The sequence below is a fragment of the Eptatretus burgeri genome, chromosome 7, assembly GCF_056783735.1.
Source record: "Eptatretus burgeri isolate ZD-2024b chromosome 7, Ebu_testis_v1, whole genome shotgun sequence".
In the NCBI taxonomy this organism is placed as follows: Eukaryota; Metazoa; Chordata; class Myxini; order Myxiniformes; family Myxinidae; genus Eptatretus; species Eptatretus burgeri.
Window position 1 is genome coordinate 21,729,094 of NC_140967.1, and position 18,066 is coordinate 21,747,159.

General features: G+C 43.0%; 1 protein-coding gene across 2 annotated transcripts in view; it reads right to left on the bottom strand.

The window, feature by feature from the left end:
• SERTAD2 (SERTA domain containing 2) overlaps nucleotides 1–15,710 on the bottom strand; it is a 46,266-nt gene extending 30,556 nt beyond the window's left edge. The window contains exon 1 of one of the 2 annotated variants that reach the window (XM_085887650.1): nucleotides 15,363–15,710. The gene's annotated coding sequence lies outside the window, so the exon portion shown is untranslated. The remainder of the gene's footprint in view (nucleotides 1–15,362) is intronic. The other variant, XM_085887648.1, reaches the window with a different exon arrangement.
• Between the last annotated feature and the right edge of the window lie 2,356 nt (nucleotides 15,711–18,066).

The window sequence follows — 18,066 nt, forward strand, 5'->3', positions numbered from 1 at the left end:
TGCTTTATGGACACAAGACAATGACACAGCTGGAACGACGACAACAAAACTATGGCCTTGGAGCAGAAAGATGGTAGCATTTGCCAGGTGGAATGGACCGGTATTGACTTAAACCCCTCCCCCTTCCCCCCAAAAAGTCAAGTTGGGAAAAGGTCAAAATCATCCACAAAAAAGATGCTAGTAGGATGACCGAGAGGTATGCACAATCGCCTCTGAGCCATCAAGGCTGAGTTTGAATCTCAGCCCAGCTATAAAATGTCATCCTGGTGTCTCACAGGGAGGGCGAGGCCATCAATGTGTGCAGTCCCTCAGATGGACGTTAAACTGGGTGTCCCCTCGGCCCTGCTGAGCATGACATAAATGGAATAAATGGTGGAAGAGCATGACATAAATCACATGTGTGACAATGACAGTAGACATCGGTGTACCTTTACACGAATTACAAGGAGAATAGTAAACAATGGATGAACACATTTCATGAATATGTTGCTTCCATGAATCATGAACCAGTGCTTCAGATGGGAAGACCAGCAGGCCAACATTCCTGTAGAAAGTAGTTCCGAGTTAAACTAAGGCTCAATTAATGACCTCGGGAAAGCTTCACACATATAAAAAGTAACACACTAACCAATTGCTCGTCCCGAAATAAACGTTTGCTCAATTTACACTATTAAACAAGCAAAAGCATCTATAAAATGAGGAAGCAAGTCTAGATATAAATTACTCGAACAGTTTAAATTGGAACTCATCGAAGCAGGACATCCATGAGGACAGTGCACCCAGTGTAACAGATGCCATACCAAGTCGCCGAGCATCGGCTGTACCGGACATGTGGAACTCTGTCTAAAACAAAAAAAAATGACCAATCTGCTGAAAATGGGGGTAAATAGGCAGCAGATGGTGAAATGCTCCATTTTGCAAGGCCTAGGGAAGTACACTAATGCAGAAATCTTTGGCAAGTAAAGTTACTCATTGGTCCTTGAAAATGAAAATAAGCAGTTTAGGAAAACTGGCAAAAATATTTCTCAAATACATTATACATTACATTGATTAGAATGTCATTTTTACAAAAATTTGTCTCGTTTGGTCCTAATGATGTTAACATGCTGTATGTTATTTTAAGAACACTAACAACCAAACCCAGTCGATCATTACTTGCAGATTGGAACACGAACAGGCCAACCACATCATTACTGGCACGTGCTTATAATTATAGGAACAAAATAAGAGCTTCTATGATTTTTTTTTTTTTTAAGCAACGAAGCAGAGGAGAGTGAAAGTGAGATGAGAGAAAATCCAAAAAGGAGCAAGAGAAGAGCAAACACACTTGGTGTACACAACAGCTTTTAGCTGGAGAGAAAATGCAATCACCCATTATAGTTTGTGCAAAAAATATACAGTAAAGCCTCAAACATCACAGGTCATAATATCGCGGGTTTCGCCCAATCACGGGCAACCTATTGTTCCGATTTCGTTATCGCGGGATTTCATTTCAATCAATCGCGGTTTTCAAGCCGAGACGATTCATCGTTTGTGTCCAGTAGGGGTACAATTACCTCCCATTACAAGCCTTGCGGTGTTTCTGTGCATCGTTTTTAATGAGTCCAAATGTAAAGTTATGGGTAAAGTTAGTCGTGCCAAAAGGCAGAGAAAGGTTTGACGGTGGTTCGAGGTGAAAATGCGGCATCTGTAAGGGCCGTCATTTATACGGGATCAACGATTGTCGGTGGAACCTTTCCCATTGTGCGCTTCCTTATTCCGAAACCTTAATTTTTCTTTAAACCCATTACCAAACCTTCATTTTCCAACTCCGTATTCGAACCTAATTACTGAACCCTTAATTTCCGACACCCAGATTCAAACCCCCATTCTCAAACACCATCTCATGAAACTAAATCGAGGGGTCAAGGGATTTATGACGGAGCAGGTTTTAAACACTGATGAGACGGGATTATACTGGAAGACGATGCAATCTCGTACCTTGGTCTCCAAGCAAGGAAGATTGTAGTTCAAGGTAAGTAAGGTGATTAATTAAGGATCGTGTTACCATTCCCCATTGCGTGTTGTGGCAATGCTGCTGGCACCTTCCACGTAAAGCTAATGCTGCTTTTCCACTCACCTGTCCCCGCTCACCCCTTCCCCGCTACACTCCACCCTCCCCCCTCTAACATCATCCCGAGCTAAATCTTGTTTTTTTCGATTTACGACAGAGTACAGTGCAAGTTCGTAAGATATCTACCCTCACCCACCTCACTAAAAAACAGCCTTTTTACAGCCATTTTTCCCTGCTGAGAAGGGGTGAGCTGTTTGCGGGCTCCATGCAATCATGGTTCCCTTCTTGAGGCAATGTTTTATGGCCGGATGTCCTTCCTGACGCCAACCCTGGTCACCTCTTACGACCTCACCCACCTCACTGTTTTGTAATAAATTAAAAAAGGGAAAACTCTTGTGTTTTTGATTCATTTAAACTGTATGTATTTTATTTACGTGTTTATTTCAATTGTAATGGGTATATTTCTGGCTGCCATCAATCTACCTTGATATTTTCTCAAAGTCTCGGAACTGAACCCCCCTCTTCCCTTTGGCCCTTGGTTTCCACGATCACGGTTTTATCTATCGTGGCATTTTCCAGGAACCTAACCCCTGCGATATTGGAGGTTTTATTGTATTCAATTTTGTGGGGGAAAAAATTACAACTCACTAGGTTTCAGTTAAGAATTAAAACTATAAAGTACAACTTGACACAAATGTCAATGGGATGTCAACCCACTGTTACATTTGATCTCAATTAAAGGTCACAATAAAAATTAAAGGTCCAGAGAGAGAGAGAGAGAGATAAAAAACAAAAGACATGTAGAAGAGACACAATATCAGATGGTTCCAACTCAAGTTATGGTCTACAAAATGATTTTCAATGGGCTCATAATCTGACCTTTGCCAGGATGTCGAATCTAAAATCAAATCAGTTCATCTTTGTATTACAGTCAATAGTTGAGCCAAGTTTGGTCAAAATCCCTTCAGCGGTTCACTAGTTATCCATCCATCCATTGGGACCATACTCTGTGCAGAGCGTTGGTGCTGCCATCGTGGAAACTAAAATCTGCTACTTTTAACGAAAGGTCACATGACCTTTCATCCTTTGAACCCAAAATCGAAGCAGTTCATCTTTACATCATAAAACACCTTTGCACCAAGTTTGGTAAGAATCCATTCAGTGGTTCACAAGTTATCGCAGCAACACCAGAACAGCGCTCGGTCGAACGCAAACCTCTGACAGGCTGAACAGTTTATGCTTTGTATCCCACTGATAGACCGGATCTGGATCCAGACCTTAACAAAAATCGAATCAGCTTGTTCCTGCCACCTACCAACTCATCCATCTAGTTTTTGTCATAAATTGTAAACAACGTTTTGAAATATCATGCTATGTATCGTTTTTGGCCCATCACTCACTTTGTTAAAGAACCACTTACAAAATTTTCATATCTGGATTCAGATCTTCACCAAAATCTAATAAATTTGTCCATCACACACCCAACCTGTCCACCAAGTTTCGTCCAAATTCATCCATAACTTTTTGAGATATCGTGCAGACAGACAAACAAACAAACAAACAGGCAGGCAGGGGTGAAAACATAACCTTTATACACCTTCGGTAGTGGAGGTAATTAAATGTGACATGAGAAAGAAAAGAGAGGTAAGTAAAAGAGAGAAAACATCAGATGTCCCAAACTGGAGTTATGATTTGCAAAAGGCACATGACCTTTGACCTGTTGAACCCAATATTGAATCGGTTCATACTTTGGTCAAATTTGGTTGAAAACCCTTCTGTGGTTCACAAGATATTGTTATGAGAAAGATTTTCAATTTAAGGCCACATGACCAGAGACCTTCAGCCTTTTGACCCCAACATCTAATCAGTTAATCTTTGCGTCATAGTACAAACTTATACCAAGTTTGATCAAAATACCTCAAGCATTTCACAAGTCATCATTGTAACGAAAAATCTGCTGCGCACGCACGGAGAACACAAAAACATAATGCCTCCCGCACCTTCTGAAGAGAAAAAAAAAATGTAAGGGTCGAAGTAATGCAGTCTAAGAAGTATATCACAAGGAAAGTTGCTGACATGTGGAAAACTGATCGAAGGTGGAGCATTCAGACAGACAGTAAGCAATTTGAAGGAGGGTGAAAACAAGAGTACAAACAAACTGGTAAAGCTGGCAAGTAAGAAAGATTTCACTTTGTTGTGTAGGTGCCTGTTTGTCAGTCTGCATTAATATGATGTTGTTCTGCACATTTGCTTTCAAAATAGAAATAAAATAAAATAAAAACTGAAACAGCTCAGTTTCATCTTACTTCATCCAAATTGGTTTCCTCTTCCCATATTATAATTAATGGAATATATATATATATATATATATATATATATACATATATATATATATATACATCCACCCCCCCCCACCCAGACCTGGGTTTGATTGATGTGCTTAACTCCCCTTAATATTTTTTTTAACCTCGGCCATCGAAGATGGACGGAGGTTACTGTTTTCACCCCTGTCTGTTTGTTTGTTTGTTTGTTTGTTTGTTTGTGAACAGTATTACGGAAAAACTCCTGGACGGATTTCGACGAAACTTGGTGGGGGGATTAGGTATGGTCCAAGGATCATGCCATTAGATTTTGGACTTGGTCCAAGGATCATACCATTAGATTTTGGATTTGGTCCAAAGTCCAATATGGCCGCTATGGCGGCCATTTTGAAAAAAATATTTGAATTTTTGTTTTTGCATTTCTACATGTTTTAAGTGATTTCCAACCCCAAAAAAAATAATTTGTTCGAGAAAAAAAAAAAACAAAATTTTGCAACTTTTTTTCAAAAAAAAATTCGATTTTATTTGAAAAATATTTGAATTTTTTTTTTTTTTTGCATTTCTACATGTTTTAAGTGATTTCCAACCCCAAAAAAATTTGTTAGAGAAAAAAACAAATTTTGCAACTTTTTTTTCAAAAATCGATTTTTTTTGGGGGGGGCATTTCTACATGCGCGTCAATCTCGTTTAATTTATTCAATCGTGGTTCAGTAGAGTCTGATCTGTTTTGACCTACAATGAATAGGATATCAGGTTCACTTAAGTGACCCAGCAGTATTGGCGGCGGAGGTTTTGCACTCTACCGAGTGCTCCCCGACTCCCCCTCTAGTTTTTTTTGCATTCATGGCCTCCGAACCACAGCAGACTATTTAAATGAACCGAAATATATTAAGACTCGAATGCACCAAAATTTTGGCACATCAACAAAAGCACAGAGTTCTCATCTAACTCTCTAACCTCTGACAGAGGAGGCAAGAATTCCCGAAGGCAGTATCCTGGGCAGAGTCATTTTCCTAGTAAGACTTAACATCTCCATAGTTATGAAAAAAACCCTCCATTGTACAATTGCACATCCCAAACAGGCCGGCAGCAACGGTTTCCCTCTTTGTTGACTCAGAAAAGATCAGTTCCTGGTCTAACACTTGGAACATTCTCATCTAACCCTCAATCTTGAAGTGTCTCTACGAAAGATTGACAAACGAACCCACCTATTTACTTCGATAATTTAATCAGTCAATGAAAGAACTTCAATCTCTCAAAATTTTGCACCTCGCTCACTATTAGTTGTGGCCTCTCTTGGGCAGACCAAAGTTTTGCTCAAATGTCAGATATAGACTTCTTTAACAGCCACGATCATTCCCATGTGCTTGTGGGGTTGGCTGGGGGGAAGCATGGCCGAAATCTTTCATGAACCGGCTGGCCAGGACTGACGTTCGACTAAGATAAAGGCAGAAATTTGGAATTTGGCCATGGTGCCAGAGATATCTCACCTATTCTTCGAGATGGACACCGTGAGGTCTTCAACACCCACTAACTAATGCTGGTAGACGGGACGCCAAGTTTAACGTCCATCCGAGGGACGGCACACACGTTGATGAATCACCCTGCCTGTGAAACACCGGGATGACAGTTTATCGCTAGGCTGAGATACAAACCTAGGCAAGACATCTTAAAGACAAGTGTGCACACCAGTCCCATCAGGAATCACAAGGGCATCAGGCTGGGAATAAACACCACTACCATAAAGCTCCACCAGTTTTATGGTATTCCAGTTGGGGGGATCATATCGATATATTGATATTATTAATAAAATAAAATAAAAAATTTAATAATTGTTTTTTGATGCAGGGTCCAAAAATATGTATTCATATATGACGTGCACATCATTGACACTGTAATTTTTCAAAGTATTCCCACACGGGGCTTTCCTCTCCCCCCCCCCCCCCCATGATGAGAATGGTTATTTTACTTCTAACTTCAACTTGTATTAAAAAATTTGTTTTAAAGCGAGATCTGTATTGGGAATCGACACGGGTCGGAATCCATTTCCATACAAGTGTGACTATCATGGAACACTGTACCCGTATCGCTTAAATACCGGTATCACTGATCACTCACTCGACACAGGTTTTCTAAAGCACACCTGATTCATATAAGTAATAACCAATTGGCAATTGCTTTAAAACCAGCCACGAGGGCGAAGAAAAACGTGATTGCTTGCATGGGTGGTCGGATGCTGAGGGTTAAAAGTTAAAACATACTGTACGTACTTCTTGTTACGTCTTGACGTCACAAGTTTCACTGTTCCCGTTCCATGTTTAGCCGAGATGTCGAGTGCATCAAAACTTTTAAAATCATGTACGGTATTTAAACATTGCAAGTATACCTTTCTTCGATTTGTTGGTGATATACCGGGTATATTCAAAATTCCAATCCCGGGAATACCGATATGAAAAATTATATCGATACATCGCTGGACCCTACTTGTATGTACATCACTGCTCTATCATAGCTGGATCAAAATCCTGGAGAATATTACCAAGTACAATCACAGATGAACCAAGCTCACAGGGGTTGCAGCTGGTTAAAGAAAAGGCCCATCATGTTGTCAAGGCAACTTAGGTGGGCTCCAAATAATACCTGTAAGAATCATCATCCACTCTTCAATTTTGAATATGGAGATTAAATAAATAAATAAATAAAACTTTTTAATGTCAATGCCATCTGGATGTGCTAGATAAGCCGGAGTACAGGAAACATTTTTTTCTAACGGTCATCTGAGGCTCGTGGGAGAACTTGTGCATATATCATGCGTAGGAAAATGAGCATTCGCTGAATTACAAAGACACGAGCATTGAACCCTCAATTCGCTGATGGTAGAAGAATAACATAATGTGTGTGCGTGCGTGCGTGTATATATACATATATATACATATATATACATATATATATATATATATATATATATATATATATATATATATATATATATATATATATATATATATATATATATATATACATATATATATATATATACATATATATATATATACATATATATATATATATATATATATATATATATATATATATATATATATATATCCAAATCTCGAAGCCATTTGCACACAAACAGGCAGCAGTCCCTCAGCTTAGTTATTTCGATAAGTATGTGTTTATAGTTAGGGTCCCGTCCCTATGTCTAAAGGGAATTACATGTGTGCGCTGCGAGGTTTCTTTTTAGTTAGATTTTTGCAATACCCAACGCCAACAAATCAATCCTTCACTTCTTCGCACCATCGACGCCATTGCCCACGTCCGTTTGACCACGGACGTGGGCGGAGGTTTCCTCCCCTCAGAACACCGACTCTGCCCAGGAAAGGAGGGGGTTCCCCCCTGCCCAATCACGGATAGCCGGCACATCACCCCACGAAACCCTGTCCAATCAGGGCAAAGATTACCTCAGGGGACCGGTCACCCCACCCCGTCCGGGAGAGGGATAAGAATCGCTGGGCTCCCCTGAGTGTTTGCTGGAGTTGGGTTGGAATTGGCGGAGGAGAAAGGGGTCGCCATTGCTCTCGGTGTGCGTCGTTGGTAGTCGTCGTCGTCTGGGCTTTTTTCTCTTTGCCCTTTGGTCTTTTGGTCTGCAATCGTCGTCGTCTGCGGTCTTGGTCTGTGGTCTTTTCCGGGGTTCATCGTGGTGGTGGTGGTCATGGCAGCCAGGACCGTGGTGCTCGTTGGGTTCGAGTCCCACCGTGGTGGGTTGGAGTCGGTGTAACTGCACGAGGCGGCCAGGTACCCGGCCAAACTCTGACCTCCAGCCTGTCTATCCCCTTGGCTGTGAGGGTCGAAATAAAGACCACCCGGGTACATTTTCTTTTGGTGTGTGCGTGTCTGTGGTGGCGCCGTCCTATGGGTAGAAATTGTGTAAGTGTTGATTGTTCATTGCCTGCATATTCATGATAACTCTGCTCTGTCTCCCCCTCCCCATTGTAAAATAAATCCCCTGTTAAATGTACCCGCTCGTTGCCTGTCTTTTCTGCCATTGACCTAGCATGGTGCGGGCTTGAGAAATAATGAGACCGTTTGTGCCATAAATTGTTCATTTGGTCCGGCGCGGCTTTGGTAACTTCCGCTCGGTTACGCCGGATCCGAGTCGGTAACAGCGACTCGGTTCGGACAAAGTCGGCCGAGGGTGTGGCTTCCCCGGTAGTTAGACGGCGTGGGGACTTAGGTAAATTGGAATAGACAAGTGGACCCTACCTCACGCCGTCGAAATATTGGCGACCACGGTCCTTTAAGCGACCCGTCGACTCCGGAGTTATCTGGGGTGACGACCTTTCCATTCCGGTGTTCGATGGGTGATGGCCCAACTGCTCCGTCTAGCGGTTGTCCTCGCCACTGACCCCCGGTCCATAACAAAATATCTTACAGTTGAATCATATAGTTTATTGCCAATCAATATTTACAATTTTTTATTCCAGAAGAATTTTGTTTCCTGCCGCTAACAAACCAGTGTTAATTTTAGTAACATGCATACTTATTTGCCAAAAAACAATATTATGAATTTGTTTTATGTTCCTAGAGATCAGATTTTCCGTCTTTTTTTTTCTCGATGCAAAATGCAATTCCCATTGAAACATGCACAATACATAATACATAAAGGCCTAGCCTAGGGCGAGATGTAACGCCGTAATGACGTCCCAGATGTAACACCGTCTTACTACACTGCCATCTTACTAAATACGTCATCCCGACACCTCGCATCTGGCATTCAGCCTGTCTCCTATGAGTGTCAGCTATATGATTTATGGTATTCAAATGTCATCAGCGAAGTGACGGGACGGGTTGGGAGCTGGAAGCCGGGATGATGTGCACATCCGTAGAGGCTGAACCTAGCGCGCTATACGTAACGACGTCCCAGCGAAAAGAGTGTGACAGACAGAGGGACAGGATGACTAAGAAATCCAGCTACTTCAAGCAATACATATATTAGATTATTATGACACAGGTAACAGGACCCGTCCCAAGTGACAGAAAAAGGTTAAGTTAACCTATCATTAAAAAGGTTAATTGCATTGCACTCTTGGTTTCGCTTGGAGCCAAAGCTATGAGCTACACATATCAACCTCCGCAAAATGCTGGTGCAAAATAAATAAATAAATAAATAAATAAATAAAATAATTTTTTTTTTTAAGTGTGTTCATAAAACATGATATCCCACACAGCAGTCAAGTATATACAGCACAGTACTTCAATTTTAATAAAATAACGATTTTGAAGATAGTTTCAAAATCCAGAAGCAGTCTTACACACCAACCACCCTTACACACTGGAAGAAGATGATGTTGAGCCGCAGTTTAGGAGATGGAGACTTTAATCGATCAACATAAAACGCAGCGTCAATCAGCAACATGCATAGCCATAATCGGCGGCCTCTTCTTCATCCACTCACATGCCACTAATTATTTAGAAAAAAACATATATATATATACATATTTTACGGTTTTGAAAACGTACCCCAGGGGAAGAGCATACATGGACACGTAGGTGACCCGAGGATAAGTTATTTCATTAGTCTATGTGTAGATGGTCCTTGGTCCCTTGTCGAGGGGTTGTTTAGGTGGACGAGTTGGTTAGTTTGTGTTTCTCCAGTGTGACATCTTCCTTTCCTCCCTCTGCAACTTTCAATCTTCCCTCCTTCACCCTATCGGTCTTACCTTCGGCCCCACGGCCATTCCTCGGTCTGGCAGCATCCCTCACAGTTTTCACTCCATTTGTGCATTGCTTAATTGGGCACGTTCAGTCCATCTGTGGTCGTTAATCCTTCGGGTCAATCGGATTACCTTTACCGCATGGGAATGTGTCCATTCTCACACGCATGTTCGTGGCATGAGGTGTGGCGCTTTTCACGTACATGGTGGGGTCCGGAACAGCTCGCAGGCATGATACAGTGAGGACTGTACGATTGATGCATACACACAACGGAGGGAGTGGGGACTCTCGCCACGGCCTTGGGCAAGTGAAGGGAGGGGTGGGGGCTGCATTGTAAGTTCCCTCAGAATGACGAGGCATTTTCCAGTCTGCATCGTGGACCAATAAGGAGGAGGCTCGCAAGAGCCGAGACGGGGAGAAAGTGATATGATGAAGGAGAGGATAGAAGTGCACGAGAAGAGACGTGAGGAAAAAGGTGCTCAAAGCTGAGCTTTCTCCCGCAAGGACAAGGACCAGAGTGCAGAGTGAGATGAAGAAGGAGGAGATAAGAGGACAGAAGTGCAGGTGTATGGGACAGAGTTGCCAAAGAACTCGTCCTTGTCCAAAAAGCTTGTCCTGAGAGGAGCAGAAAGCCCATAGTGTGGAGGAGGGCAGTGTGGGAAGCCCAGAACGTGCTTTGGTTCATGGGGAACTGCTGGATGCCATTTGGGTACGTGCCTGTACCGTGTCCCACCGTCATGTCCATGAGGTGTCAATGTCCCGCCCCAGTGGATGGGGGATTGTGGAGGAGGAGGAGGAGGAGGAGGGGGTGGTGTGGGATTGTATGGTGGTGGGTATTGTGGGGTGAAGGTTGATGGTGGATTGTGGAGGGGGTAGAGGGGTGGAGGAGGGACCCTGAAAGTTTTAGCATCCTCGGTCAAATCCTCTCGGAGTAGATGATGGTACATACATACATCCTCTCCACTATAAATAGATGGTGGTTCACTTGACTTGCATAAATGTGTTGATAATAATAGATAATTATTTTCAGGTGCTCTTGTGGTAACTGCTGGGCAATGGCAACAGGTGTTTGATTCACCGCTGAAATCGCCCGTGAACATGTACTGGAAGATGGGAAGAGATGGTGTTACAGTTTCGAGCGACGGCCGTTTCTTCTGCAACTTTGTGGGGATGGCATCGTCTCTGTCGTGGCAGATAATCACAAGATCTAGCCATATCTGTTGTTTCATAACAGCGCTCTGTTAAATGTTCGAAGCACAAAAGCGAACATTTTCTCGGCCCGATCCACACTCGGGTATTTCGGACAAACCTCGTCCAATTTCTGGCAAACTTAGGATATTTTTCGGCCATTGGTGTAGCATGAAACCGTCTCGCTTTGTATTCCTATACAAGCAACAAGGATGCATCGACTCGGCATATTTGTGGAAAAATCGAAAAATATTCACCGTTTGAGTTAAATCGTACCGCGTACGTAACCCGGACGGAGACAGTACGGATATGAGGGTCAACTTCCTGATGCGACGTCACAGCTAATCTGAATAAGAAGATTTTGACTTGTAATCGCAAATTTACCCACTTTTGAATTCGGAAATCAATAAAAAACATCATATCCATTGTGTAGGGTATCGAGGGATAGATGAGCCTCAAGGGTAGTCTGAGAGTTTGGGTTATCCTCTAAAAACAGTAATTTTCCTATTATTTCCCATTTTGCTCGACTGCCAAGCAATGACCTCGCTCCTCTCTGCGCACGTGCGATCGAGACAAATTCAGAGCCAAAGTACTGTTCAACGACAGACTCGTCTTCCGATTAATGTTCAAAACATAATCTTCGATTGAAATGAGTTCTTCCTCAATCATAAACTGATCGGATGGAAGGACGGACAGACGGACATGAACCAATTGCTTCACGTGCACGGGGTAACATGTTTCAATCTAACCCCTGTGCAAACACTTCAACTGCAGTTTGTCTACAAGATACATATTACATACGAGGAATGGGAGAAGGGGTGGATCAGAGGGTCAAAAGGTCGACAATGTATGTGTGTGTGTGTGTGTGTGTGTGTGTGTGTGTGTGTGTGTGTGTGTGTGTGTGTGTGTGTGTGTGTGTGTGTGTGTGTGTGTGTGTGTGTGTGTGTGTGTGTGTGTGTGTGTGTGTGTGTGTGTGTGTGTGTGTGTGTGTGTGTGTGTGCGTGCACTGTGTGAATCTACTGCAAATTTGTATGTTTGCAATTTGTAGATCGACCACAATTATTCCCACCTTCTTATCGAGTTGGTTGGGAAACTTTTTTTTTAGTGCACGTCTTTCAAGAAACGGCTGGCCGGGCTTGACGTTCGACTAATGGCGACGCCAATTTAGAATTCAGGGCGACGGAGATAACACATCCAGAGTTTGTATTTTGTCGATCCCTGTCCAAAATAACCCAACCTCCGAGAGGACTTGTGAAGAACATTGTATTTGCGATTTCACGATCAAATGTCACCACATTCAGACAATTCCCCCCCCCCCCCCGGTTTACAGGCATTTTTAAAGAGTAAAAAGCAAAACGACTGCGACTCATAAAAGCATGTTCTTGAAGGATTTTAATTATTAAAATTGAATCATTGAAGGATTATTACAGTTAGCCATAATCATTACGATGAAAGCAACATTTCAAAGCTCGAGAAAATGTAAAACTCTGCAGACCATTCAATTATGCCCTTTCAGACAAGTTGCGAGCTACATGGGTGTGATGGTTGCTGTCGAGCTGGGTATGCAGGTCATTCTGCACTGATAGAACTATAAGCAGTGGCTGAATGTGCCACACGCGGAACGACAGGAGCAGTCTCCCCCGGACCATACACCGCAAAAACAGCCCAGAGGCACCGACGTCATAAAGGAATGCGGGCCGGCGCTGAATCATCAGCACCAGGACGTGTTTATTGGCCTGTAGTGAACGCTGGCCTCTGTGGCCTAAGGCATACACTTCTCATGTGTTGAAATCTTTTGAGAATTTACGGGACGAACACAACTTACAGAAACTGATACAGAAAGTTCTGCAGACAGGCGGACGACCACTGCTCAAACTCCATTTGCAGGGTGTTGTATAACGGATGTAATCCATATTAAATTGTCGACCACTGCATGACATGGGCTCTACTTCTGCCAAGGTGTACCTCAGCACAAGTTGAAAAATACTGTAGTTATCAATCAGTAAGATGTGCTTCAACATTATGTAGAAAGTCTTTCAATCCCACGGGCCTGGCATGTTTACCTCGCTTGAAGGACTACTAAGTTAAGTCTTCCTTCCAAATGAGTCACTCGACAAACCGAAAACTCCCTTCAATCTCCAACTGCATAAACACCTAACAAACCACAAGTACACTGCTGCGCAGGATTAAAAACTTTTTTTGTCATATTAAGCACAGAGAACAATGTATACGGGGATCATATAAATGTACAAGTAATCAGATGTGAAGTAGAACAAAGGTATAACTTTATCATGCAGTCCTCACACGAGTCTTACCATGCAGGCTCGGGTTTCGATCCGAGCAATGTTAAGTCAATATTCTAAAGTGGGTGAAATTGTGTTGAACTTAGCCTGGTAGTATACATGTGGCTTGCCTACATGATCTTCACCGTATATACATATAACTTGCCTGTATGATCTAAGCCTCGTATACATATGACTTGCCGACATGATGTTGGCCTATTGTTATATGACCTGCCTACATGATCTTAACCTGGAAGTATACATGCGCCTTGCCTACATCTTAACTTGGTGGACATGTTCTTAGCCTCGTATACATATGATCTGAGCCTGATGTCCATATGACTTGCCTATATGATTTTAGCCCGATGTTCAGAACACTTGCCCATATGACCGAAGCCGGGTGTCCACATGACTTTCCTGTATGATCTTAGCCTGATGTTCAGAACACTTGCCTATATGATCCAAACTGAGTGTCCATGTGACCTCAGCTGAGTGTCCATAAGACTTGCCGAAATGCTAAAATATTCAGGTCCCTCAAATAACTATTGTAGATTGAAGCACTACCGTACTTTAACGTCATGCCATCATGAAAGACCACAACTGTTACAGATACTTATAATAAAGAGCACAAAACCACTCTTTGGATCATCGAAATAAATAAATATTGCAGGACAAGACCCCGACCAAACCATTTTTTTTTTGGACTAAAACCCACGACTGTGACACTCCAGAAAATGTACTCCTTCCTTACCACACTCAACCCACTCTCCATACCAAAACTATGAAAACATAATGGGTCCCAAAATGGGGAACTTATCAACAAATAATCGCATCGTCTCTATCACACACACACACACACACACACACACACACACACACACACACACACACACACACACACACACACACACACACACACACACACACACACACACACACACAGACACAAACACTGACACACAAACACACTGACAAACACACACACGTACTGACACACAAACACACTGATACACACCGACACACAAACACACTGACACACACTGACACACAAACACACACACACACACACACGTACTGACACACAAACACACTGATACACACCGACACACAAACACACTGACACACACTGACACACAAACACACACACACACACACACACACACACACACACGTACTGACACACAAACACACTGATACACACCGACACACAAACACACTGACACACACTGACACACAAACACAGACACACACACACAGACACACAAACACTGACACACAAACACTGACACACAAACACTGACACACACACACACACACACACACACACACTTACACACAAACACACACTGACACACAAACACAAACACAAACACAAACACATACACACACTGACACACACTCCTGCCATTTTTATATACTTCAACAGTTCGTGGAATTGCACTTTGAACATCCCTCAAACCCCACACAGCTGTCCTTGGTTTCTCCCCCAACATCGACAAATTCCATCCGCGTCTCCACGTTTCCCATCTTCCCATCTTCCCATCCCCAGGTCATGATGGACTCCCTCCACCTTTACCCACCTCTTCCTTCTTTTTCCTACACTTTATCCACCTCTCGTTTAGCCAGTTAACCACAACACATCCAACTGGACGTCTCTCTCCAGGTGGGGGTGGGGGGCGTCGTGCTCGGAGGAAGGGGACGAGGTGGGGGAGGTGAATGAGGAGAAGCTGTTAGGGAACGAGGTGAATGAAGAAAAGAGGGAGAGAGAGAGAGGAAGTGAAGAGGAGACTTCAAACCCACCTCGCTTTAAATCACAACCTCCGGCGTCACTTCCCGACAGCGTTTCCCTTCGAGCTGCAGCGGCTCTCATGACAGAACCATGTTGAAACGGCGAGCACACAGAGCCGTCCGCCGGGACAATCCGGACGGCACAACCCAATGAGGGACGGGGAAGACCGAGGAGGACCGGAGAGGGCCGGAGAGGGACGGAGAGGGACGGAGAGGGACGGAGAGGGACGGGGAGCGAAACCGCTCGGCGAAACCAGCCCTGCAGCCGGAACTGCAAAATCCCCTCAGAAGTCCCGTCAACAAGGCGGTGACAAAGCGAGCAAGCGGGCGAGTGACGTCACCATTACGTCAGACCACAGCAGCCCCTCCCTCTTGCTGCCGCTCGACTGACGTCACACACGTCAGCAAGCTTTGTTTACCTCGTGTATTGTGACGATTTTCTTTCTCGAGTTTCACTCTCTCTCTCTCATTTTCTATCAGCGTTATTATATTTTTCGTGTTGTTTTCTTCACTCTGACTTTGCTGAGTTTAATTCAATATTCAGTGAAGTTTAAAGATTTTTTAAAGTAATGTTTGCTTCATACTGCAATCACTTCAATATGATATCACCTCCACGAAAGCCAACATTTTATCTTCCCAAAGGAAGTTTGAAATCTGCGTTAACACTGTTGACTATATCGTATGTATACTTAATAATATGTTAATAGTGTTGAGTGTTTGCAGACACATCGAGCTGCTGCTGTAGAAGAGTTCAGAACGACTAATAAATAAATAACGATGAAGGGAACACGTCCATTCCTTTCCCTTGTTTGTGTTGTTTCTGCGAATAATGAAGATCATATGACCGGTTACGTGACGTGTGCATGCCTTGCCCCTTTCGCTGGAAATGTTGAAAACTCCCTTTTATAAGACTGGTGCATGCCCGTACGTGCAAAAAAAAAAAGCATCGTGATCTGTCATTGGTTTGGTAAATAAATGGCCATAACTTGGGAAACACTTGGGAAACAGCTGAAACGGATGAAGGACAACGATATCAAACCTTGAAAAGGCACATACTCAGGTCCCCAGCATCAATTGTGACGTCATATCAAACGAAGAAGAAGAATTGTGACGCCAATTGTGACATCATAGCACCGTGTCCTGTCATTGGTTTGGTAAATAGATGGCCATAACTTGGGAACCACTTGTTTACTTTACGAGTGGGGAGGGTTTTTTTTACATGGTCTAGGCTCGTGCAAGAACGATGACACAGAACATATCAGGACACAACATAACAAAGGTAACAGCAGGAGAAAGGGGAAGCACCAACAGGAGGGCAGAGGGAGAAAGTAGACCGAAATGGACAAACAATTGAGGGAGGCAGGTAATGATGAGGGGTAAGGGAGAACGTAAAGGGTGGACAATATGGATACATAAGCAAAATTGTGCTTGATCAGTTGAAGATTAGGAATAATATGGGCTCAAGAACACTGCCTCCAGCCTTGACAGGGAGAGAAGATGAAAGGGCTCCGTTGAGAACCACACGTTGTCACGAGAGGGGAAGAAGTCAACAATCCAAGAGTGGTGTTGGTGTTGGAATCCATAAGCAGACAGTTTGGAGAGCAAGGCAGGATGCCAGACTGTATCAAAAGCTCAAGATATGTCCAGAGAGACAGCCCTGATCTCATGTCTGGTATTGAGGGCCTCCTTTGTTGGGAGAGTAGAAGTAGCAGGTCCAAAGTAGAGTGACCAGGTCTGAATTAAAATTGATGATCTGGGATGAGATTGTTGGAGAAAAGGAATGATTTTATGTCAACTGCAATGATGGATTCCATGACCTTGTTGATGATTGGAAGTGAAGGAAGCGAAATGGGCTGTAGTTAAGGGGATCCATTTTTGCACCTTTTTATGTTATGCTGTGACAACTGATTTCAAATTTCCCAGGTGGATAAAGATAAGTCCTGAAAAAAAAAACTTGCCAATACACGAAGTGCGAATGTAGAAACAGGTCACACTTCATGACAGACGAATGGCGAATCTGCGAATACCGTGGTCCAACAGTGTGTGTGTGTGTGTGTGTGTGTGTGTGTGTGTGTGTGTGTGTGTGTGTGTGTGTGTGTGTGTGTGTGTGTGTGTGTGTGTGTGTGTGTGTGTGTGTGTGTGTGTGTGTGTGTGTGTGTGTGTGTGTATACACTACCAGTCAAAAGTTTTAGAACACCCACAGTTTTCAGTTTTTACTGAAATTTAAGCAGTTCAAGTCCAGTGAATAACTTGAAATGGTTCAAAGCTAAGTGGTAAACTGCCAGAGGATAAAAAACAGTTTAGGTTACCAAAAACTGAAAAATAATGAAAATTTCAGAGTTGTTAAAAAAGCCCTTTTCAGGGAACAAGTAATGGGTTAGCAACTGCAGCTGTTCTGCAGCAATGGAAATAAATTAAGCCTTGAAAGTTGATGCAAACAATTCCTACCGGTGTCCCAACTTTTGTTGATGAGTGACAAACCCTCTGTCTGTATGAAAGCAGTGTTGGAACAGACTGTGTTGCTACACCCTCTGAAGCATTATTTGGACAATATTGCACTGCAGGAAGTAGTATATTGCTCTCATAATGGCGAGAAAAAGACAATTAACAAAGGAAGACAGACAGACCATTATAACCCTTAAAAGTGAAGGTCTTTCCTTTAGAGAAATTGCAAAGAGCCAAGGTATCAGTGAGTACAGTTTCTGACACCATCAAA